The sequence below is a fragment of the Canis lupus genome, chromosome 9, assembly GCF_011100685.1.
Source record: "Canis lupus familiaris isolate Mischka breed German Shepherd chromosome 9, alternate assembly UU_Cfam_GSD_1.0, whole genome shotgun sequence".
Classification (NCBI taxonomy): Eukaryota; Metazoa; Chordata; class Mammalia; order Carnivora; family Canidae; genus Canis; species Canis lupus.
In genome coordinates, this window is record NC_049230.1 from 56,245,031 (window position 1) to 56,269,886 (window position 24,856).

At 48.8% G+C, this 24,856-nt stretch overlaps 1 protein-coding gene and 1 long non-coding RNA gene across 16 annotated transcripts in view; one reads left to right on the forward strand and one right to left on the reverse strand.

Annotated features, from left to right (window-relative positions):
- The window catches only part of RALGPS1 (Ral GEF with PH domain and SH3 binding motif 1), a 295,437-nt gene that overhangs the window by 77,641 nt on the left and 192,940 nt on the right, over nt 1-24,856 (reverse strand). The gene's annotated exons all lie outside the window — the stretch shown is intronic.
- Nucleotides 10,370-24,277, forward strand: LOC102155058. Of its 4 annotated transcripts, none has more exons than XR_005364963.1 (7): nt 10,370-10,478; nt 12,157-12,251; nt 15,406-15,573; nt 17,792-17,895; nt 18,034-18,219; nt 18,567-18,782; nt 24,095-24,277. It is a non-coding gene; the product is annotated as an uncharacterized LOC102155058 (long non-coding RNA). The 4 variants fall into 4 exon arrangements; XR_005364964.1 differs by lacking the exon at nt 10,370-10,478 and adding an exon at nt 10,677-10,798 and having other exon boundaries at nt 17,797-17,895; XR_005364961.1 differs by lacking the exon at nt 10,370-10,478 and adding an exon at nt 10,677-10,798 and having other exon boundaries at nt 24,095-24,276.

Below are 24,856 nucleotides of genomic sequence, written 5' to 3' on the forward strand. Positions count from 1 at the left end.
GCCAACTCTCCAGGAGGGAGGGCAAGGCAAGAACAAAGGGCCTGGCTTTCAGGATTCCACTCAGACATTCTCCGACAGGGAGTCCTGCCCCCTGCTTGGAGACCTCTCTGCCTTGGTAATTATGGGATGCCCAGAAAGAAGGGGTTGTTTTTTTTTTTTTTTTTTTTTTTTTTTGATGGAGACTCTTTCATCTCTGACCTAAATTATACATCGTGCACTAACGTTTTAACTCTGATGTCTTCTAGAATTCAAATGAGACATAAACATACTCCCAGAAGCACAGAGTCTGCATTCACTACTAGGACCACCTTGACCAAATAAGAAGTGTCACCACATCTATTTATAGTTTAAACATCCTTCCACTGTCTTTCCCTGAAAATCTATTGAGGCAGTTCCCACACAAACAAGGAAAAAGCCGACCCCAACAATCATTCATTCATTCGGGTGGACAGCAGTCAAGTCATGGCCAGCATGGGGACATGGAGAGAAAGTATGAGGGGCTCTCAGCACAGAAACGGAGTGGATAGAGACACGTAAAATTCATTTAAAAAGCCACCATTTAGAATGCATTACATCAATAAGTCGAAAATGAGACCAATGCCGAAAGCCAGCAAGGCTACTCTGAGACGGGAAGGCCCACATGCTGCTGGCAGCAGGGAGAGTTCATACAACCGTTTTTGGAAAGCATCAGGGATTTCAAAGCCAGAAAAATACTGGTGCCCTTTGACTCAGTAATCCCACTCTTAGGAACTTATTCTAAGAAAATAACTAAAAGGAGAGAAAGACTTTGTACACACAAAGGTATTCATGGGAAATCTAGTGGTTAAACACGAACGAGACACAAAAATTGGAAACACTCTACTGTCAGACCATAGAGACATAGCTAAGAAAACTAAAATGAACGGCATGACAAAAATATAGGAGATATTAAGTGCCGGAGTGACAGGATTTTAAATGCTTAAAAAAAGAAAAAGAACCTTCACGGCACTGTTACACGGTTTGCCCACTGTGCAAAGGAATGTATTAGTCGTTAGGTGAGATAAAACTTTCTTCTAATCATTGATATTTACTATCAAACTTAAGTTTGATTCTCACCAAAGTAGCAGCAAATATATTTCAGTCACATACATAAATATAAAGATGCAGCACGCTTCCAAAGAAGAGCAGTTTCCTCCCCAAATACCAGGAAACCTCATGACCCTCCTCTTCCCTGTTACTTAATCTGCTAACCATCATGTGCAGCACATGAAATGCCAGTAGCCCTGCCCTTGGAGAGGGTCCCATGGGCCTCTGACCTTGTCTGACCCACCAGGATGGTTCCCTGGTGCTCCTGGTGCTGCCTGGCTCCTGCTTCCCTCTGGACACGCCCGCCTCTCCCATGACCTCCGGAGCAGCTGCCCCACTGCCTTATACCCACACAGTTAGGGGCGACCACTCAGCCTGGCATTCCAGGCTCTCCGTGGTATGGTACGTCTCACACACCACTCCAGTGTAGGGTGATATTCAGCAGTGAATGTGCCACTGATAGGATGCTCTATTTCTCCTCTTGGGGTCTGAGGCCAGGGCTTCCCTTAACATGCATGTGGGCTGGGTGTGAGGACAGTGGACTCACAGGTCCCCAGGAACCTCAGGTGCATCCCTGCCCCCTGTGAGGTGAGCAGGCAGGCTTCCAGCGCTCAGCCTTAGGCATTTATAGCCACTGGGCAGGAGAGCCTGCAGCCTTTGCTAGCCCGAAACCGGGCCTGCTCCTGTGACTCACTTCCCAGCACCTGGGCAGAAGGCAGTTTGAGAAAAGGTGTGAGGCCTGTGTTCTCCCAGAGTGTTCTAAACTGAACAGCTAGCATTTACAGTGTTGCAAATCAACAGACCTATGTGAGGCTGGATTTTCACAAACAACTGTAAAAATATTAAGTGTTGGAATGGGCTATTGAATACATACTCCAAAGTGACAAATTCATACCAAAGATGCATTTACATATAAGGCAAAAACACGCAATAAAATTTTATGTTGTAATTTCCTATATTCAAAACACTTAAAATACAGAATATATTTTTAAAAAACTTAAAAAAAACTGTTAGCAAAAGGCTGGCAATTGTCCTTACTTAGGAAAAAATATCCTTCATTCTGAGATTATACCCTCTTACATTGTTGGTGTTAAGATGTTCCTTCCCCTAGGAAACAAAGATGATAGTTTATATTCCCTTTACTTGTCATTAAAAAAAAAAAAAAAAAAAAAAAAAGGCAGTAGCCTCCCAAGAGTCTCCAAACTTTCTCTCTGAAGTTTCCTTTGCTCATGACATCTGAAGTCTGGGACCCAAAAGCCTGAGGTCACATGTAGTTCTCTGGCAGCGGACTGCAGGCTGGTACTGAGCATGCCAGAGCTGGAAACCCCAAGGGTGGGTTCAAAGCAAGGAAAGTGACATGGCTAGCAGGAAGGTAGTTTTGTGTTGCTGCAGGCTGGAGGATCTTATCTCAAACTAAAAAAATAGCTAAAGGTTGAGTAAGCAGGAATTTCAGCTTGACACAAAAATCAAGCTTGAGTTCATCTCTTTTCTCTTTTTACTGTCAGAGTTTACTGTAGGTCACTCACCTGAACCCCCATCTCGCTCACACCTGAACCTCCAGGCACCTCTGCTTGGCCAGGTGCAGGCTAGCAAACCCTCAGCTCAGGAGGCATCTGCCGAGCCTCAGCAGGGCCCTCAGCCTGTTCCACAGTCTTGCCCCTCCTTGGTCCCACTCCCATTCTCTTCTATGGCTGGTTTTCCTCAACAGCTGCCTACCACTCCCACCCCCAGCTGTCCCTCCCTGCCACCTTGCCTCCTAAACGAATGACCTCAGCTTCCTGCTCTGCCCCCTCATCTATCTGTACCCATCCTCTACCCTGCCTTCCCTCCAGGGCACCACCCTCACCCCCATCTTCTCCAAAATGGACCCCCTGGCTCACCCCATGCTCAGCTGGCCATCTTTAATGTGGCCTATCTCACTACCTTATTTTTTTAAGGTCTAAAAGGACATTTCTGATTAAAAGGAATTTATGTTCATCTTAGAAAACACAGAAAAGCACGAGAAAAGTAACTTCCTGTGGGATTCTGAATTTAGGTGTGTTCTTCACATAAATATACTCGTCTATATAAGCTGATCACATGTTGCTGCATGGTTCTGGGGACTGTTCTGCTGGTGGAAGACCCCAGAGGGTTCGTCCATCAGTGGAAGTGGAAAGGTCCCAACACGGGTCAGTACTAAAGCATCATCATAAGTCCTGGACTCCCCAGATGCCTTTTTTTTTTTTTTAAGATTTTATTTACTTATTCATGAGAGACGCAAAGAATGAGAGAGAGAGAGAGAGAGAGAGAGAGAGAGAGAAGCAGAGACATAGACAGAGGGAGAAGCAGGCTCCTCGCAGGGAGCCTGATCCCAGGACCCCGGGATCACGCCCTGAGCTAAAAGCAGATGCTCAACCGCTGAGCCACCCAGGTGCTCCCCCCCCAAGAGCCTTTTGTGAAAGCCCAGAGGTAGGCAGAGACTGCCACAGACCCTGCTGCCTGCGTGGTGTATGTACATTCTGCCCAAGCCCTTCTCGATGGTGCTGGATAGCTCTAGGGTCTGGGACCAGATAGCAGCCCACACACCTATTCCTGTCAGTCAGCCAACCCCTGCCTCGCCACCCTCCGGGGTCCCCCAAAGCCAATTGTCAAGGTGGGAGGAAAAGCAGGAAAAAGAAGAGGATGGGCCTCATGGGGTGGAGAAGAGGGGCTGGCTCCAATGAGAGAGCCCAAGCTCCCAGCACTCCTCCTGCTACAGGCTCACTGCCGTGACAATGGCAACAATAATGATAATAATCATAACAACGTAAGAGCTCATCACCTGCCAAGCATTGAGAAAATGATCAACAAGTCTCATCTTTGTTCCCCAAAGTGTGACACACTCTACTGAGAGGATCATGGTGGTTTGGGATGGACACTTGTACCTCTTTTACCATGTATTAGAAAAATTATTGCACAGGGATGCCAGGGACTCTTGGTCTCGACACAGGTCATGATCTCACAGTTGTGAGATGGAGCCTCGTGCGGGGCTCCATGCTCAGTGGGGAGTCTGCTTGAAGATTCTCTCTCCTTCTGCCTCTCCCTGCACTCGCACATGTGCACTCTCTCTCTCAAATAACCTTAAAAAAATAAAAGATTGCACAGCAAACCCTTGATAGCATAATACAAATAAAATATTTAAAGAGAAAAACTAAGAAGGTTAAGGAAGGGTGGCAATGGTCATAAAAGCCTGAAGTCTGGGGAAGCACCACCATCCTGGACCCTCACTGCAGCTGTCATACACTTGACGAGGCACAGGGAGCTGGAGTGGTGCCCTGGGTAGCCGGGTCACGCTTAGGACCTGTGCCTGTCTGCATCCACAGCCTGGGCCTTCCCCACTCCGCCCCCCCCCTCCCACCCCCGAGCCCTGCTGAGAGGCTGAGAAGCAGGCTCTACTTATCCTCCCCTTTGCCTTCACCCTTCACTCTGCTGACCCAAGGGCCTGGGACAGATTCTCTGTGCTCTGGCCTCCAGATGGTTCAGGCCACTGGCTCCCCACAGGTCTCTACCACTACCTCCTGTCCATGTGGGCATCTGTGGCTGGCACAGCTGGGCAAATAGGAGGTTGGGTTAGGAGTGTTTGTATAGCTGCTGAGCAGGCCCTTCCTAGGGAGAAGAGGGGGTGGGGTGGAGGGGTGAGTCTACTATAGCCCTAGCAGTCACAGCTTCCTGGGCATCCCTAGTCAGAGTGACCTGGGATTGGCAGGGTCTGGAAATTTCTTCCTGCCACAGCCCCTGGTAGCTTCCTGGGAACAGGGACATGGGATGGCCTGTTGACCTTTGCCTCCCCAGACCTGTCACATGTCAACACAGGACAGCGTGGCCCACCCTCCTTCCAAACCCTCGTCTAAGGCAGGGAAAGCCCAGACAACAGGCTGTAGGCCCAAGGTCTCTCCAAGAAGGATCATCTTCCATCCCTTATAAGGACAGGCCACTGAGGAGGGGAGCGGATTCAAGGGAGAGACAGAGATCCTGTGGGGTCCTAGGAGACCCAAACTAGGGATCCTTATTTCTTAGCACCCAAGTAGAACTGGGCTGAAACCTACAGCCAATGAAAGTGCTGCCTTCCTTCCCACCAATGCCCATGACCCCAGTGTGTTAATAATAAATACTAGTAAGTGCCACTGGCTGAGCATCTAATAGATGTCAGGCCCTGGGGCTTTACCTGCCTCAGTGAGCTCCGTGCTGTCCTCAGGTAACCTCTGAGGCAGCAAACGTTATTCATGCCCACTTTATAGACAGGGGCACTGAGGCACTGGGGTGCCTGAGTCATATGGTTAGGGAGGGGTGTGTGGTGATGTGGCCCTTGTGGGACACGTGGCTCTGCAGAATGAAAGAGCATGAAGGGCTCTTTCCTTCTGGAAGCTTCTTTGACAAGAGACTACATACAAGACTGTGAGTTTGTCAGACACCTACTCCCTGCACCCAGCACAGCTCTGCTTCTGCCCCTTGCTCTGGCATCATGATTACTGGCACCCATCCTTTCCTCTCAGGACTCCTGGCTCCCTTGGTACAGACAATACAACCACAGACACATCACTGTTCTTCTCTGTGGCTGATTCTTCATCAGTAAAGGGCTGGGGGGAGGGGGCTGGAACTTAGGGCTCTAACACTCAAGAATGTGCTGACTCTGGAGATTGGTATATAACCAAGTAGACGTCTATGGATACAAGCACGCATGTGCTGCTCAGCTGTCTCCACTGGCTGGGCTGGGCCCACTCATCCTGCAGGTCGGGCCTCACACAGCACTGCCTCAGAGGCCTCCTTGCCAGCCACGTCCTCCTCCCCTGTGGCACTCTGTTGTTTTGTAGTTAAAGTCTTGGGGCAGCCCGGGTGGCTCAGCGGTTTAGCACCACCTTCAGCCCGGGGTATGATCCTGGAGACCTGGGGTAGAGTCCCGCATCAGGCTCCCTGTGTGGAGCCTGCTTCTCCCTCTGCCTGTGTCTGTGCCTCTCTGTGTGTGTGAGTATCTCTCATGAATAAGTAAATAAAATCTTAAAAAAAAAAAAAAAAAAAGAAGGAGTCTAGTCTTAAGGATGTTGAGTGGCTTCCGTTCTCAGAGGGCTGCATGCTGGTTCCACATCGTATCTCCCTGAACACATAGGGGGGCCCCGTTTACAGATGAGCAATCAAACAACTTGTGCAAGGTCCCCTGGCCAGCGTGCGAGGGGTGGGGCTCCAAGCCTTGTCTGCCCAGCCCCTTAGCCTCCACTTGTTGGTTATTCAACACCTGCCCCAACAAGGTCATGAGGCCCCAGAGTCGGGGCCACATCTGCTTAACTCACAGTATCTGCTACAACACAATCTCTCCGACATATTTCTTAAGTTAAGGAAAAGAAAGACATTTACATCAGAATCCTTTTGGCTCCAAGTGACAGAAACCAGCTCTGAATGGGGGAAAGACTGCAAGAATCCTAGATGGCTCCCAACCAAGCGAGAGGCTGCACCACAAGATCTGGGGGGATGCCAGGACAGCCCCAGGGACAGAGGGGTCCGGGTGGGGCCTGGAGCCGGTGGCCTGCTGCCTGCACAGCTGGCTCTCTACACCCTTGACTGCTGCTTCTCTTGGGGCTCGACTCCCTGCCTCATATTCACTCAGACTCTCCATGTGGTAGAGGCCAGGGCCACTGGCAGCCGTGGGGTCAGGATACGACAGTTCTGTGACCAAGGAAAAGAGAAGCTCTCTTGCTCTGGCTTCAGAAAAACAAAACAAGACAAAATGGGCCAAGACTCCAACTGGCCTAGCATGAGCCTCCAGTCTGGCTGGAGATGAGGTACTGTGACTGGATCTGTGGTCGGGGCGCAGGTGGGAGTCAGCGCTGGATGGACAGAGAGAACAGCCTTATCAAACAGGAAGTTACCTTGCTTATCCAGCTTGTGATTGAAGCTGTTTGTTAAACTCAACTATTACTAGTTACAGTACAGTTAAAAATACAACCCTGCTGTGAACTGAATATTTGTATCCCCCTAAAATTCATGTGTTAAAAATCCAACCCCCAGGCAATGGTATTTATTAGAAGTGAGGAGTGACTTTGAGGGTGATAAGGTCATGAGGGTGGAGTCCTCATGAATGAGATTTGTGCCTCTGTGACAGAGACCCCAGAGAGATCTCTCACCCTTTTCCCCATGTTTGGCCATGGTGAGGAGACAGCCATCCATGAATCGGAAGTTGGACCTCACCAGACAGGCAATCTACCAGTGCCTTGATCTTGGACATCCCAGCCTCCAAAGCTTTGAGAAATAAATGTTTGTTGTTTATAAGCCACCTACTTACGACATTTTATTATAGCAGCCAGTTCTAAGACAAATTGCCTCCCAAGGCTGAGATAAAAACTCCGAGGCCATGGCTCATTCCTGTGAACATCTGTTTCCCCCACATTGTGGAATCTGGAGTCTACAGATCTCAATTTCTGAAGTTCCTGCTTTTTGCCTTCTAGGAGGTTGGCAAGGGGGACAGAAGGTCCATGGCGTGAAAGGTCAGTGGTACTATTGACATCTGGCCAGCTCTAGAGAAGACCATGGGTATAGAATAAGGCAACCTGACCCTGACCCTTGACCACAAGGATGAAGGCATCTCACCTCTGATACCTTCCCACAGAAATGACGAAGGTGATAAAGGTGACGGCTTACAGGTGTGTACCCTTCTGGGTGCCACAACTGAGCTCAGCATTCCATCTGCTTCCTCCCCACTATGTCCTGATGACTACCCTGCCGTGGGAGCACTGTTTGGTCACTGTTCCATGGGGAGGACAGTGAGGTTCAGAGAGGCACATGCTTCATATGCAGCGAGCTAGGACACAGACTCCAAATTCTTCTGGATGTCTGGGTCAGGCTTTAATCCCACTGCCATCTGCTGCACAGTGGTGAGGAGGCCTGCAAAGGGGCCAGTGCTTGGTGACATCCAGAGACTGTCCTCATCCTGCTGTCCTCTTTCTCATTCTCCTACTTCACCAAATAGCCTCCACTCACCCCTGGGGCTTCCCTGACTGCCAGTGCCAGCAGGCCTTGTCCACTTGGATGTGCCACTCTGGGCCACAGCCAGTGTGGCTAAGGGTGTGCCTCTGCCCAGTGAGGGGGGGCCTTTGGGTGCCTGTGGGAAGCACAGGTGGCCAGACCAGGGACCCCCAAGCTAGGGCCTCTAAATGATCAAGGTCATCACTACTGACTGAGGAATCTGAGGCCACCAAGGATAGAAACACGAAATGCCTTATTCTCTCTGACACACACTCCCTGACATGCTGAACTGACTCCCTTTTCCACTGCGGGCAGCAGGTCCCCAATGAGATCTGGGCCAGATTCTGTAACTTTGCAGTCACTTTCCATTTTTAGCATGGCTGCATTAGAAGATTTCAGACTTGGTTCTGTTTATGGGAAGACTCCATCCAAACAGAATTCAAAGCTCATGGCTGTCCTATTCTCCCCCTCCTCTCCCCAGGGGCTTGGGGGAGGGGGAGGCAGAGTTCTGTTCTTTTCCAAGCCCCCTTCTGTATCTGATGTTCTTCCCCTATCCCTTCCAGACTCTGGCAGTCCTCACAGCCCACCCTCTCCAGGAAGGCGAGATCTGCTCACACTGGGGTCACCTGTCAGGGGTGGCCAACCTGGTCTGGTCTGGTTCACTCTGATGCAGGGGGCCCTGGCCAGCTAGTGCTCTTCATGCAGAGGGAGAGGTGGGTCCCCTAGGGAGGTGCTCAGCTTTATCTTGGCCCCTCTATCACTGAAGAGCAGCCAGGCCTCCTGTCCCTGCCACAGAGGCACGTGTCCCAATCCCTTCTCTCAGAAGTCTGTGTCCTACTGCATGGTGGGGTGGCCAACAGGGTAGCACAGCTCCTGCCCCGCTGCCAGCTTCTGTCCCCTTCACATACAGACCCAGGAACATCTGGGGTAGTTTCTGGCATCTCGTGAGGGCCACAGAGAACTGGAACAAAGGGTGAGGCCCAAGTCCTTTCAAAGCCTGAGGACTCTTCAGATCACCCCATTACACATCTCCGCCCAGAAATGGGCAATGTGACCCATACTTTGGGGGTTACATGTCAATTGCCCTCTTCCTTTTCTTCTCCAGAGAGGGAGAGTGGATTGGAAAGGGGTGGCCGGCCTCTGTGCTCTCAGCTCTGGGGAGGGCCCTCTCCCACCCTCCGGGGGGCCTGAGGGTCCTGCAACTTGTCCCATGCCCAGCAACTTGTCCCATGCCCAGCCATGGTCAAAGGCGACCCAATCTTCACAAAGGGACTCTCCGGAGCCTCCTTTCTTGGCTTTGGGGAGGAGCACCTGATACACCTCAAAACAATACCAGCTGCATGTCTAGGATATCCCTCTTGCTCAGAGCACTCAACCACGATCCACAGGAGTGGGTATGGGGCAGAAGCCTGGGCCCTGGAACTGGGGGGCAGGAAGCTATCACCTGGGTTTAGTTCCAGCAATCATTACATACGCTCAGTTGTTCAGAAGCTCTAGGCAGCTACATGTTTGTTAACAATAAACGGGGTAAGGCATTTATTTTCACTTAATGCAAGCAGTATGTTTCATGAAGATAATTTATAATGCAACAGTACAGAAACAAAGATCTGAGTCAGTTCTGGGGGCAAGACTTCACTCCAAGTGACCCTGGGCAAGACTCGACTCTTCCAGGACCCAGTTTCCTCATCCACCCAAGGGAGACTGGAATCATCTAATCCTGTACCCATGGCAAGGACACAATATCCTGAGATAATGAAGAGCTTCATTTGTACCTGGCACACAGTAACCATAAACTTCACAGGAAACATGGTGGCTGTTATTACTTGTAGACGTTTTCAGAACCCAGAGTTAACAAGAGACACAAAAGGGGTCTTGGGTGGGGGAGGATCACAGGCCACTAACCCAGGGTCCCTAAAGCTGCTCCAGCTCTGGCAGAGCAGCCTAGCACAGCTCCAGGCACCCCGAGATCTAGAACACATTTTGTTGTATGGGTGGTATTCTCTTAATTCTAGAAGACTATTAATCTGCTGCTTATTAATGAGGTATTCTGAACACAGGTTTAAACTGCATCTGGTCCAGCAACCAAAAGAGACTGTGGGTCTTAAAAAAAAAAAAAAAAAAAAAAGGAGGGAGGAGAGACCCCTCTGTGTGTGGAGGGTGCATGGCCTTCTCAGTCCAGCCAGGCAGGAACTGGCAGCTGTCTCCCGGCGCCTGCCCGAGCTGGATGGCGGCCTTGAATACTTTCTTTCTTAAGTGAAGCTCCCCTCTGTGTGTGCTGAATCACAGCATTCACGGGGGGAGTGGGGACAAGAGCATTTACTAAGTGGATACCAGGCATCAGTGGGCGCAGCCCAGAGCCAGTGGGCGGGTGGACTGACAGGGCCAACACTCCACCAGGACAGGAACATGAAATCGGCTCCCCTGGTCCTTCAACCCTCACGGTGGGTGTTGTGGGGCAGGGGTGGGGGTGTGTGCGCAGATGAACACTCTGACCACAGACCTCGGCAGGGGAGAGACCAGGCCCAAAATAGGCTGAGCGTCTGGGGCGTCAGCTGGGATTCGCCCCTTCCAACAAGTCAAGGCTCAAGCATTCTGTTTACCAAACGCTCTGCACACATAGAAACCAGGACTGTCTGGGTTCCACGTTAAAGGGGAACCCTCCCCCGGGTGGATTTCGAGGTGTTGGAAGCTTCTCTGACAATGCCCGGGAGGAGGGCCAAGGCCCAGGGCTGCCCAGAGTAAGCCTGGCAGAAGAAAAAAGGTGACAGCAGGCTTGTAGACAGGTGGAAGGGGGCTCATCCCTGCCGGGGAGGGGGGCACCCCACCCCACACAGCCCCAGCCTGGCAGGTAGCAGAGAGGGGGTGACGTCCGCAGGCAAAGGCAGCACGCTCTCGAGCTCGTGAGAGTGATTAAAACCAGCTGAAGACTGATCCGCCTTTCTGAAGGCTGCCAGGGAGAGGGACTTTCCAGCGCAGGAGCTGGGGATGGCTCTTTGCAAAGAGCACTCCCCTGTCATGCTGTTCCCCTCTTGCCTGGGGTGTGCATCATGAGAAGGGCAGCCTCCCAGGCCTCCTATGTCTCCAACCCACCATGTCCTCTTCACATGGCCAAGCTGCTCTCCCCACAGGTCCCTGCTCCCCTGCACGTGTGGGAGGAGATAAAGTCAGTGCGGGCTGTGGACTGGCCCACAGTGGAGCCTCAAGAGCATGTGTCCTTACTGCTCACAAAACAGTGCTGTTCATGCCTTTTTACCCCAGCTTTACAGATGAGTACTGTTGAAGCTGACCAAGGACATGAATTGCTGCTCAAGAACACACAGGGAGGGATGCCTGGGTGGCTCAGCAGTTGAGCGCCTGCCTTCGGCCCAGGGCATGATCCCGGAGGGATGGGAAGTGAGTCCCACTTCCGGCTCCTGCATGGAGCCTGCTTCTCTCTCTGCCTATGTCTCTGCCTCTCTCTGTGTGTCTCTCATGAGTAAATAAATAAAATCTTAAAAAATAAAAATAAAAAGAACACACAGGGAGCTGGGATCTGGACTTCAAAGTGTGGTTCCTGAGCCAGTATTTTACACCAAGGCCCTGGCCTGCCCAGCAGGCTGATGACCAAGGAGAAATAAAGCACCATGTGGCAGGGACTGGGGGTACCCTATACACTGTTTAATTATCATGACAGCCCTGAAACATAGGTATGATTTTTCTACTAGTTAGAAAGGGGGAAACAAAGGCCCACATAAGTTATTTGTCCAAGGCCATTCAACTAGAAGGAGGCTCTTGGGTTCAAACCAGGTTCCTCTGACTCTGGCACCTGCCACTGTGCCACAAGGCTCTCCCGCAGCAATGTCAATGGAGTGCCCCTTGCTGTGTGCCAGGCACTGTGCTGGGCACCAGGGAGCCAGATGTGGCCCACCCCATCCTTACAGCCCACTAGGGATGCAGGAGTGCTGATCATACCATTATACAGATAAATCTAAAATTCCAATTGCGAAGGAAGGTATGGTTGTCCTTGTCAATGCTTCAGGTTTTCTGAGGGTGGGAGGGGGGAGACAGATAATTTATAGAAGCAATTTCTCCAAGATGATTTATCTTTTTCATGTGCCTTTTATTTCTTATTCTGACCAGGAAAGCAAGTGAGAACCATGTTAATGAGACTGGTCGAATGAACCTTGTTTCAGAGTCCAGACATCACCATGCTGCTTAAACACTCCATTTCCCAGGTCAGTGACATGCAGGCATCCGGTGTAGGGGAGGGAAAGGGTGAGGCCAACATCAAGCCAGTTTCCAGGAAACGGCCTCAGAAAGCCAAACCACACTTTCCCTGCTCCATACATACCCAATATCTGCTCACATAAAACAGCCATCAAAGGTAGGTGATGGGCACTGCTAGGCCACCCCAGACTTGCATTCTTGGAAAACTCATCCATCTCTGGTAATGGCTCTCACAACTGGGTCCTCATGGTTTCTCGTTAGAAATGCAAATTTTTTATGCTGAGTGAAGTAAGTCAATCGGAGAAGGACAAACATTATATGTTCTCATTCATTTGGGGAATATAAATAATAGTGAAAGGGAATAGAAGGGAAGGGAGAAGAAATGTGTGGGAAATATCAGAAAGGGAGACAGAACGTAAAGACTGCTAACTCTGGGAAACGAACTAGGGGTGGTAGAAGGAGAGGAGGGCGGGGGGTGGGAGTGAATGGGTGATGGGCACTGGGGGTTATTCTGTATGTTAGTAAATTGAACACCAATAAAAAATAAAAATAAAAATAAAAAGAAATGCAAATTTTCAGGCCCCACCTCAGACCTACAGAATCAAAAAGTGTGAAATGGGGCCTGGCAAACTGATTCTGAGGCCCTTAGAGCTTAGGGCCATTGCTGTGAGGTGTGCTTAAGTCAAGAGTATGAGGAAGGCAACCCTGGGTGCCTACTAAGAGACAAGTGGACAACATTTGTCTCAACCTTCATAATAATTCTGGGAATAAACAGCATTATCCTCAGATGAAGACATGAGGATCAGGTGCCTCCCTAAGCTGTCCAACCTCACACCACTGGAAAGTGGGAGAGCTCAGGGCCTATGATGATTGTGGATTCTGGATTCAGACAGGCCCAGATACAGATCCTGGCTTTGCCATTCACTGGCCATGTGGCTGGGTAGACTCTACTCTACTCTCTGAGTAGCTCACTACTTCATCACCTAAAATGGAAGACAGAATCAAACCACTCCTGGAAGGTAATGTTTTTGACGATTCAGTGAAATAATCCATGTAAAAGGCCTCCCACCATGCCAGGCACACAATGTGTGTAATAGATGGCAGCTATTTTGTAGGAGCCTAGCTCTCATAAGCCCCAAAAGCCTCTGAGCACCCAAAATTGATGTGATCAGGTTCAGGCATTGAAGTCTCTTGAACATTACTCACAGGAGAGCCCTTTAGACAAGTGTAGTGCCCAGCTCCTCTTGTTTAGAAATAGTTCTATCGGATTTCTGGGACTTCTGCTGGAGAGAAGTGACAAACCAGGAGAGGGATGGGGAGGCCAGGAAGGGAGAGTGATTGCTACCATGGAAGGAAGAGCAAGGGAAGGAACAACAAACACAGCTGCCTGGGGCTCACAGGGCTTACAGCGCCCTCCACCCTGCAGCCTGCAGTAAAGTTAGGCTGTTGGAGATGACTGAGTCACCAAGGAGAGGTCAGTACTGTGATTCACCAGGATTTACAGAGGTTAGCACACATGTGTATGTCTGTGCGAGGCGGTATGAAAAACTTAATGAGAACGGACAAAAACTTTTAAACACTGGATGACTAAGGAAACAGGCTTGTAGCTTCCCAGGTAACTTGATTATCTACAATGGCTCGGCCTCTAGGGCCTGGAGCACTGTGTTTTCCCTGTGACAGAGGTAGGTAATCCGGGGGCTGACGGGGCAGGTGCCCAGTGCCAGACTTACTCAGGTGGGACTGTGGGCAAGTCAAGCAACTTCTTAGGCCTCAGTTTCTGCCTCTGAAAATGGTGAAATAATAATAGAACCTGCCTCCCAGGGTGGTTGTGGTGAAGATCAGTACGTGTTCAATAAATGTTCCAGATTATTGCTGGATGTATACACGTGCGCTTTCCATAAGCCTGCTTGCCACCACATTGAAGGAATGATTTTCTTTGGTCAAGCTGACTTCATGTGCAGACTGCACACAAGACAAGGGCAGAGAAGCACTCCTCTGGCTAAAGGACTGTCAGTGAGGCTCTGCGGGGGTGGTTCAGGCAATGACAGGTATGTAAACCAAAGAGGGAAACTATAGCACACTCTCTGGAGAGATACAAATAACTAGTGATCTTCAGAAGACCCAAATGTGTAGGAAACCCAAAATACCGGGGCTCCAACTTACTAAAAGAAGGTTAGTAAGCATCTATTGAGCCAGGTAGATGAGTCAGCATCTATCCAGCACCTACTGTGTACCAAGTATTGTGCTAGAGTATTTGCACTCACATGGATTCACTTATTCCTCCAAGCTGTCCTGGGAAGGTGGTATTGCTATCTTAGTTTTTTTTTTTAATTTTTTAAAGATTTTACTTATTTATTCATGACAGACACATACAGAGAGAGGCAGAGACACAGGTAGAGGGAGAAGCAGGCTCCATGAAGGGAGCCCGATGCGGGACTCCATCCTGGGACTCCAGGATCACAACCTGGGCCGAAGGTGGCGCTAAACCGCTGAGCCACCGGGGCTGCCCCATCCATCCTGCTTTTTAGATGAGGAAACAGACACAGAGAGGATAGGTAAATTAATTTCAGAAGCCATGTGGTTAATAAGAGGTAAAGGTGGAACTCAAGCCCAGGCCCAGCTGACTCCCACTGCACCAAGACAGCCATGGCTGTGCAGAAAGGGAGCTGGCAGTATACCTGTCCTTGCTTTCTTCCCATCCTTTCCTCTCCTGTCAGCATCTGCTAGTGGCCAAACCCAACCAAAGCCAGAAGGCAAGGGAGCCGACAGGGGGAATCCATATAGGTCAGTCTCTGGGCACAAGGCAGGGTGCCAAAGAGCAGATGTGGGGCAGCAACCAGGAAATACTTAGTGCAGGAGAAACCTGACCCCTGTCCTCCAGAGTTTCAGCCTCAGAGCAGGAATCTATTTGGCCCAGACCAGGGATTGTGAGAGGGAGGCCAGGGGATGGTCTGGAGGTTGGAGGGGCCGAAGGAAGCCACCTATACCTGCTGCCTTTCCTCCCTGCAGGGCCTGTGTGGGTGTCCCTGAGGTGGCCCACCCCAGACCTACTAGTTGGAGAACCAGGACAGGTCTGGGAGTCGGAAACTGGGGAAGATACAGGAAAAATCCCTTCTGATTTTCCAGGGTCACAGTTACAAAGTTCTTGTGTCTCCCTGACAGTGTCTGCTGCAAAGTTCCCCCTTCCAGGTTGGGGCAAGCAGACCTATGGACCTCTACTAAAAGCAATTCCTGCAAACCCAAGGAGACCCTGAGCTCTCCACATCTCTCTGGATATTGACATCCAGCTCAGGAGCTACCTTAAGGATGAGAACTAGTTCAAGAGGTGGGGTAAGTAACTGGACTTTTCCAGTCCACTTCAGCATGTGGAACATTAACAGCAATTCAAGCACGTTCTATAGATTCTCTCAGCACAACTGCAGCTCATCCTCAACTTCCCCAGTTATTTCTGGGAGTGTCTGGGGTGGTGGCTCCTTGCTTCAGCTTCCTGCTGCCAACTGTTTCCCCCACACTCCTGGAGGACAATGCCCAACTGTCAGTGCTGGCTACGGTCAGGGCTATCGTGTACAGCTGTGCAGGATGTGCACTGCCCAACACTACATGGAAATCCCAACTGTGGGTCACTACTTTGCTCCTAGAATTCTATTTCTAGGACTCCCAGGTGGCAAATCTTCAAGGTGCTAAACAGTACAGCTTGATCCTCACCATATTAGAGTCATGCTGGGTTCCTGTCAACATTCCTCCAAAATCCAGAATCCAATCACTGGTCACTGTCTCCTTGGCACTGCCCCAGTGCCCATCCCCTGGCCTCTCACCAGGACAGCCCCTTAAGCTTCCTAATGGTCTTCTTAGTTCCATTGTTTCCCCCTTGGACCATTCTCCACCCAGCACCAAGAGGGATACTGAGAAAATGCAAAACAAAGCATAATATTTTCCTGCTTGCAAGCCTTCAAAGGCCTGCACTGCACTCTGAATAAAACTCCAAGGCCTCATCTGGCCTAGAGGGCCTTACAGGACCTACCCTAGCCTGCTTCTCTCACTTCACTTGCCCCCGACTCCCCACTCTCCCATTTGTCTCTGCTGCTTGGTCACAGTGGCCTTTCTATTCCTCAAATAGGCCAAGCTCATTCCTATCCCATGGATTTTGCATGCGCTATTCCTTTCACATGGCTGCCTCCTTCCTGTGGCTCACATGACCCTTCCTCTCAGAAACTTCCCTGAGCACTCTGTTCAAAGTAGCCTCCTTCACGCTCCCACTCACCCCATCTTTACCTATTCCATTAACCAGTTTCATCAGTCTTTCAAATGACCTCATCTCTGGCCCCATGTGGAAACTCCATAAACATTTGTGGGATAACTAGGTGGGTGTCCTGCACAGCAATGGTGGGTAGGCCTTTGGCTGTGTTCTGTGGCACCTTATCACCTGGCCCCAGTCTCCTACCTCAGCACCTCATGAGCCTCAGGTGTGCCCTGAGTGTCATGAAAACAGCTCCTCCAGCCTTTGCAGAGAGCCCTCACTGGCCTGGGGTTCAGAGCTGCATTCTGGGGCCTGGCTGCATTCAGGTGGCACCAGGCATGACCACAGCCTGAGGTCAGGGGGTCGGGGAGCAGCACCTTTGTGCCATCTCTCCCTTGCTGCACACCCTTGGGCAGCCTACTTAGGTTCTCTAACCTTGTTTTCCTCAGCCTGAAAAGGAGGACAGTGATGGTTCTTACCACATAGAGCTGTTGTGGGAATAAATTGATGTTAACAGTTGGCACAGAACCTGCGACCCATGAGTAGTTGACCAGCGTTGTCTCCATTATTCCTTCCCCTAAACTTGTCTCCCACTTGTTCTTCAGGGACCCACATGCACACACACCCCCATATCTCTTTATGGGGGAGCAGCTCCACAGACCTGCCAGGGGCTGGCTCATCATAACCACAGGCTTGCACTGGGCTTGGACCCCAGCTATAAATCTGTGAATGGCAGCTCCCTGTGGGTTCTCTAAGAAAGGAAAATGGTGGATTTATGGAAAAATGATTAATATCTGCACTCACGAGAGGGACACAACACGGTCCTGTCCTCAAGGAATTCATGCTCCAGGAAAGGAGAACAGGGACCCCAGGGAGAGACAATGTCAGCATGTGATGTGTTACACAGGATGCACATCCTCTAACCCCGTCGTGGTGTCAGTGCAGTTCCCTAAACATAGGGGTGGTTCAGTGGTTCAAAGACCACACAGAACCTCATGGCAATTCAAGTTGGATTTTGCCACCAAATCAATTTTGAGCCAATCTTTTGAAAAAAAGCTTGCTTTTTCTAGAGCTTTTGGATTCTGGATTTGTGGGTCAGGGAGTGTGGACTTACAGTCAGGGCCAAGTTATCCATTAGGCACAGGGTATAGGGCTCACAATACTTTTGGGGGCTCACAAAAATGTTCTAACTTCTTTTAAAATGAGAACAAAATGTGAAATTTTAGGGCAGAAAATGCCTTAATATTCAATATTAACATATTTGTCTTTACACCAACGCAGCCATAGAAGATGACTTTTATTATTTTTTAGTACAGGAAGGAGCTCATGAAGGCAAAGTGCCTCAGGCAGGCAGAAGTCATCCTGGATCTGTGCTTGGAGCCCTGGCTTTTATAGATGCTGGGAAGTTTGGCAAGGTAAGGCGATGACCAGCACAGCGCCTGGCACACAGTGAACATATAATACATGATGATAGTAAGAGTGACCATAACATTGTCACAGTCTCATTTTTCTTATCTACAAAAGGGAATAACTGCTGCCCTCCCCACTCTCAGGCCTGCTATGAAGCTAAGTTGGGAGATAACAAATGCCAAAGCGCTTTGGGACCTGGCTCTGCCATGCAGAAGAGAGGGGCTGATACTGCGAACAGCACCATCATCCACCTGCATGGAGAATACGAGCAGATGTCCCTCTGCTGCCCCACCCACACCTAGCAAGATGGCCCTGAATACTCAGCACAGGTACTGCCTTTCTTCCTGCATCTGCTTGGCACATGGACCAGTGGGAAGGGGAGAGGGCAGGGCTGAGAGCCAGATCAGTGAAGTAGGAGTTATAGGGAACCCCCAGAATCAGCTTGGGGTGGGCCTGGGGTAGCCCTCAGAGGTCTAGGCGCAGCCTCACGAAGTCAGGGAGGTTGTCTTTCTTATCTTGGGTCTCCTTTCCCTTCTTCTAGCCAGACTCCTAAATTTCACTCTTGCTGCCCTCAGCCCCAAGATCCTGAGTCAGAAACCCTGGATGTGACACAGGGCGAGTGCATTTTTAAGGCTAGCATTCCTACAGACATTTATCATGTTTTTCTGTGTGCTAGTCCTCTAGTGAGATGCTCCGGACAGAGGCCAGGACAAGACAGGCCCAGGCTTGCCCTCAGGCCTCTCTGATAACACTGCCCACTGCAGCACCAGCACCCCTGACCAGTGTCCCCATCCTGGCCTCAGGCGTGGGAAGCTCAGCCTGTCAGTCTCTTGCCAGAAGCCCTCAATTATCTGTTCAGTTGCCTTCTTCGGGCCCAGGAATGATAAGCAAGGTGAGCAACAGCTCAGCTGTTCCTTGGGAGGAGAACTGCAGCAGGTATCTATAAGGGGGCTGTGGTCTTCCCCCACTGACCATAAAACTGCCCTCAGTTTCTCATCTCCTGTCTGGGACAAAGATCCCGTCTGACACAGTGTTCCAAAAAAGCAATTTTTAAGATTTTTATATATGTGGGGTGCCTGGGTAGCTTAGTTGGTTAAGTGTCTGCCTTTGGCTCAGGTCATAATATCAGGGTCCTGGGATCAAGTCCCATGTCAGGCTCCCTGCTCAGCAGGGAGTCTGCTTTTCTCTCTCCCTCTGCTTCTCCCCCTACTCAATTGCGCTCTCTCTCTCCCAAATAAATAAATAAAATATTTTTTAAAAATGTTTATATAGGATGGGATGATTTTAAACAGCTCTGGAAAATTTCTGTGAAGTTTTTGTTATGACAATACAAAGAAAGCCAGCAAACTAAAATTAAATCTCTCTTCCCTCTGCTTCTCAGTCTCCTCTCTTGGGGACGAGCCTCTGCATCAGCTGCAGTTAAGAGGGCAGATGAGGCCAATCAAACATTCCTTAAAATACTGTTATAAAGACAAAATGAAAACCAGTCAACTAAACATCTTAGCAAATTGGCTTTGGGCAAATTGACCTGGAGCCCAAACTCTGGGGCTCAGATGGAGCTTAATAAGGGTTTATTGACTGAACAGCAAATGTATTTGACTGTTAGGTGATGTCCAGGCTTGAACAGAAGGGCTGCCCTGACTTTGTTCCTTGCAGGTGGGTTGAAAAGTAGGAATTAAATGGGTCATGCATGAGCCACCAATAGGTTCTCAAAGCTACTTTGTAACTGAACATGTAACCTGTGCTGACATTTGGATATACTTGTTTGGCAAGCATTTAACAGACACAGTGTCCTCAAAGGGCTTTCCATGTGCTGGGACATCCTGTGTGACACTGGGCAGTCCAGGATAACCAGTAGCACTGCTTTAAAAACCTCCCCACAAATATGAGTCTCCAAACTTCTTACTAGGGTCAGGGAACACATTGTGTCCCTGATAGACATAGGGCGGCAAGTCACAGGACCTGACGACAGCACCTTCAGGAGAGGAAGGGACCAGTTGGCTGGATCTCAGCTTAGAGGCAGCTGTTGCATTAAATCTGGAGGAGGGAGGCTTGGGGCAGTTCCACGGGTTTCATAATGCTTGGACACTCCCTTGGACCTTTCCAAAAGTGACTGACCAGGAGAGGAGGGGACGTGCTTCTTTGTCCTTCAAGCTTGGGTCAACCTCACTGAAGCCCCATCACTAACAATGCCATAATTCCTTGACCTTGAATCTGAGAAGTCATCAACTATTAAATGTGTCATGTTCTAGTAAAATGGGAAAAAGTGCTGCCCGTTAGCTCCTGACATGCTGTTAACTTCAAGATGCCTCCTGATTTCAGAGATCTTAAAACAAGAAAAAATGTCTTAGAATTAAAGAGATGTTACTTGTTTGCAGGACAACTGTGTTTCTGCTCACTTTGATGTGGGTCTTAATCCCAGTCCCGTTACTTTCTACCCAGTGGCCAAATGCAAGGAATTTTACTTTGCTAAGCCTCAGTCTTCTTGTTAGTAGAACAAAATGGCAATACTTCTTTCGTAGGTTGTGAGAGGAGAAAAAAAAAACAATGCCTGTAAAATGTTGAGCTTGATGCCTAGTATATCACAATTAGCCATACATGCTATAGTAGATGCTCTAACAAGGCTTGCAGGGACAACACATTTCCTCTAGTGCCCAAGGTGGGTGTACTGAGCTGAATCAAGACATGCATTCTTGGGGCTGATATTTCCCAAAAGACTATGACCAAGAGCAGGAAGGGCAGAGAACTGAAGTAAGAGCTACCAACCAGCTGGCTAGGTTTATCGAGGGTGCTGACAGCAGCGGGAGTACAGGAGGTTTGGGGGAGAAGACAGATTCAGCTGGGATGTGGGGAGTTCCAGTTACCAACATGGAAAAGTAAATTGTACTGAACTAACTCTCTGGTCAGTAACAATGATAGACTCGGGACAATATACAAAATAACTGCTTGAAAGCTTTTGAGAACAACCCAAAGCAACAGATACTGGAGGAGACAAGGTTTTTGAAAAGATGGGAAACATATAAAGGCACTTCCCAGTTCATGGTGATAAACAGAAGAATAGAACTGAAACAGAATGCAGCAGTATTACTGCCTGGGAAGAAGATAAAGAAGTTGGGCACTGAGTATGGCAACTGAAAGGGAATATGCCAGAAGGGAGATAGCCATCGAAGGGGGAGCTCCCAAATTACTGTACAAATTCCCTTCAAATCCTTAGTTAATCCCTAAATTGTATACATGCAGGGAGAGGGAGAGGGGGAAGAGAGAGAGAGAGAGAGAGAGAGAGAGAGAGAGAGAGAGAGAGAGACCCCACAGAGCCCAAAAGAAAGCAGTAGCTGGGAAGCAGGGAGTTCAGAAGATAAGAGATTGGAGTTCAAGTCTTGTCAAGCTAAAGGAACTTAGCAAACATTTAAGGTTTCTGATTTCATCCTGGAAAAGCCATACCTTACTAGGAAGAGTTATACCCTAGGACTATAGACAAAACCAAAATAAATCTACTTGAACAAAACCTAAACACCAAACCTTCACAAGATCAAGGGGGTATGTCAGCAATTTAACTGCCTGCCAGAACAAAACACAACATTCTTTAGAGGAAGGCAATAAAATATAAAGTCTTTTCAATATATTATCCAAAATGTCCAGTATACAATTTAAAAATGATAGATATATGAAGAAGCAGGAATATGTGACCCAGGCTCAAGAAAAATAATAGTCAATAAAACAGATCTACTGATGAGTCAGATGTTGAATTAGTCAACAAGAGCTTTAAAATGGTTATTATAAAATATGCACAAGATTTTCAGGAAATGAAAGATAGAATGAATGAGTGGATAGAGAATCTCAGAAGAGAAATGGGTCCTATAAAAATAAACCCAGGGGAAATTCTAGACCCAATAAATACAGTACCTAATATAAAATATACTTAGGATGAAATTAACAGCAGATTGCATACTGTAGAAGAAAAGGTCACGGGCATCCCGGGTGGCTCAGCGGTTTAGCACCACCTTTGGTCCTGGGCACGATCCTGGGGACCGACCCGGGATTGAGTCCCATGTCGGGCTCCCTGCATGAAGCCTGCTTCTTTCTCTGCCTGTGTCTCTGTGCTTTTCTCTCTCAATCTCTCTCTCTCTCTCTCTGTCTTTCATGAATAAATAAATAAATAAATAAATAAATAAATAAATAAATAAATAATTTTTTAAAAAGAAAAGGTCAGAATACTTGAAGACAAGTAATAGAAATGATCCAACTGAAGCACAGAAAGGAAAAGGAAAGAGAAAGGAAAGGAAGGGAAGAAGGGAGGGAGCTTCAGTGACCTCTGGGACAACACAGGTGTATAAATGGAGTTCCAGAAAGGGAGAGGAGAGAGAATGGCATTGAAGAACCATTAGAAGAAACCATGGCCCCAAATTGCCTCACACAATCCCAAATTTAGTGAGACAAATCAACTCAAAGATCCAAGAAGTTCAGTGAACTCCACACAGAATCAATGCAAAGAAACTTACACCTATTCACACCACTGTCCAACTGCTAAAAACCAAAGATAGAGAGAAATCTTAGAAGAGGTCAGAGGGGAAGATACTCACTATGTACAAAGGAGCAGTAATAAGGAAGAGAGCTGACTTCGCATCAGAAACAGTGTAGGCCAAAAGATGATGGAAAGAGATGTAAAAACTGCTGAAGGGGGAACATCAATTTGGGATCTGTTAGGCTTGAAATGCTGGTAAGACACTGAGTTTGCAAAACACGGGGAGGTCCAAGTCCCCCTTTTATAACACATGCTTGCCATGTACTCCTACCACATGCAGTATATCAGTACAACAACCCAACATTCCCAACAGAAAAAAACTGTAGCTGTCAGGAAGGTGATAAGACATGAAAGCACATGAAATCATTTAAACAAATTGTAGGACATAATTAAGATTCTTTGTATTTTTGCCACCATGTAAACCTCACACATTTTTCTTTCTGATAAAAAATGTAGAGAGAGAAAGGGAGATTCCCTGCTCCTCATGTGCTTTAGTCACATGACACTTTGGTCCAACAGGCAGCTGGAATTATGGGAATGGTGTTCCTCCAGGAGGTCGTGGGGATTCAGAGCTGAAGTTAGGGGCCCAACGAGCAAGACTGGAGAGGCCTTTGGGAGCAGGGAAGAGCAGCAGCCCTGTTTCCCGAGTAACTGCTGATGGCTTAATGCCAGGCATTGTGCTAGTGCTTTAGGGGCATCATCTCACTCAGCCCTGTCACCGTGAGGGTCCTGAGAGTCCTCTCACACCAACCTCAGCTTATGAGATGACTGAGTAACATCATTCCTTTTTTATTTTTTTCTTTTTAAGTGAGGAAACAAAGTTTGCAAGAGAATAAGAATGTTGCCCAGGTTAGAGACAGATATGGGATCTGAGCCCAGGCCTGTAAAACTCTGAGCCACATCTCCTCATCCTCCCCAGCCAGCCACCCCACTGTACCAGGATGTAAAGAAGAAGAGCTCTGTGTGGCCCATGCCTACACCTGTGCCAGTGCTCAGGGAACTCATGGCCCAAGGAAGGAGGCAATGGAAATTACTAGAGCCAATACTGAGTATGTACTGGGTACTAGCCACTGTGCATTACACTTAACATGTTGCATCTTATTTACTATTCTCAGCAGCCCTATGGGGTAAATCCTTGTGACATCTTCATTTTACAGATGAGGACAGTGAAGCTTAGAGCTACTGAGTGGTAGAACCAGATTTTGACTGCACAGCTCAAGCTCTCCAGCAGCATCCTTGACTTCAAGGCCACCTCAGGGGCTTGGGACGTGCAAACACAGACAGGGCAAGGCTGTCCTGCCATTCCTCTCCCACTTGATGGGATCCTAGGAATTTTGAATTGTGAAAGCAAATTTACTCTAGTAATTTTTTTAAAGATTTATTTATTCATGATAGACACACACATACACAGAGAGAGAGAGGCAGAGACACAGGCAGAGGGAGAAGCGGGCTCCATGCAGGGAGCCCGACATGGGACTCGATCCCGGGACTCCAGGATCACGCCCTGGGCCAAAGGCAGGTGCCAAACCGCTGAGCCACCCAGGGATCCCCGTGAGCCACCCAGGGATCCCCTACTCTAGTATTTAGGGACTTGGGCTGCACCTGTTCCCAAAGGAGGGTGAGTCCTGAGAACTCTCCCTGACCCAGTGGGTCTCATTGCCTCCAACTGCCTCTCTCACCAGGATGGCTGCAACCGTCACCCACAGCTCCAGATGCCTTGTCTACGGTTTTCGCCAACTCAGCCTCTACTCAGCAACTAATGGTGCCTTTCAGAAATAAAAGCAAGTTGCTCAAAACCTTTCAGTGGCTTCCCACTGTCCTTGGATCAAGTCCCACCTCTGACAAGGCCTCGTCTTCCTCCATGCCCCTCCCTACTCTCTCCTCAAACATACTCCTGGGAAGAACTCCCTATAACTGCTCCAGCTATTGCTGTTGTGTAACAAATTACCATCAAAACTTAGCAGTCTAGACGATCATTTTCCTATCCTCGTGGATTCTGTGGGTCAAAGATTCAGCTACAGAATGGTACAGTGGCTCATTTCTCTTCCTGATGCCTGGGGCCTCAGCAGGAAGACTGTAGCTGAAGCTGACTCACCGCTGGGGGCTGGAATCACTGAGAGAGCCATCTTTCCTCACACATCTGGGGGTGGATGCTGGCTGTCAGCTATGACCTATGCTACACATGGCCCCTTCATGGCAGCCTGCGGGTAGTTGGACTTCTCAGGGTCAAGCCTGGCTCAGGGCTCCAAAAGACAGTGTCCCACTGAACAAGGCAGAGGTGCCCTGCCTGTTCTCACCCAGCTTTGTATATCAGGTAGTGTCATTTCCATTGCATTCTATTGGTTGTAAGTCACAAAGCCACCCAGATTCAAAGGGAGGAGACATAGACTCTACCTCTTATTTTTTTTTAAAGATTTTATTTACTTATTCATGAGAGAAACAGA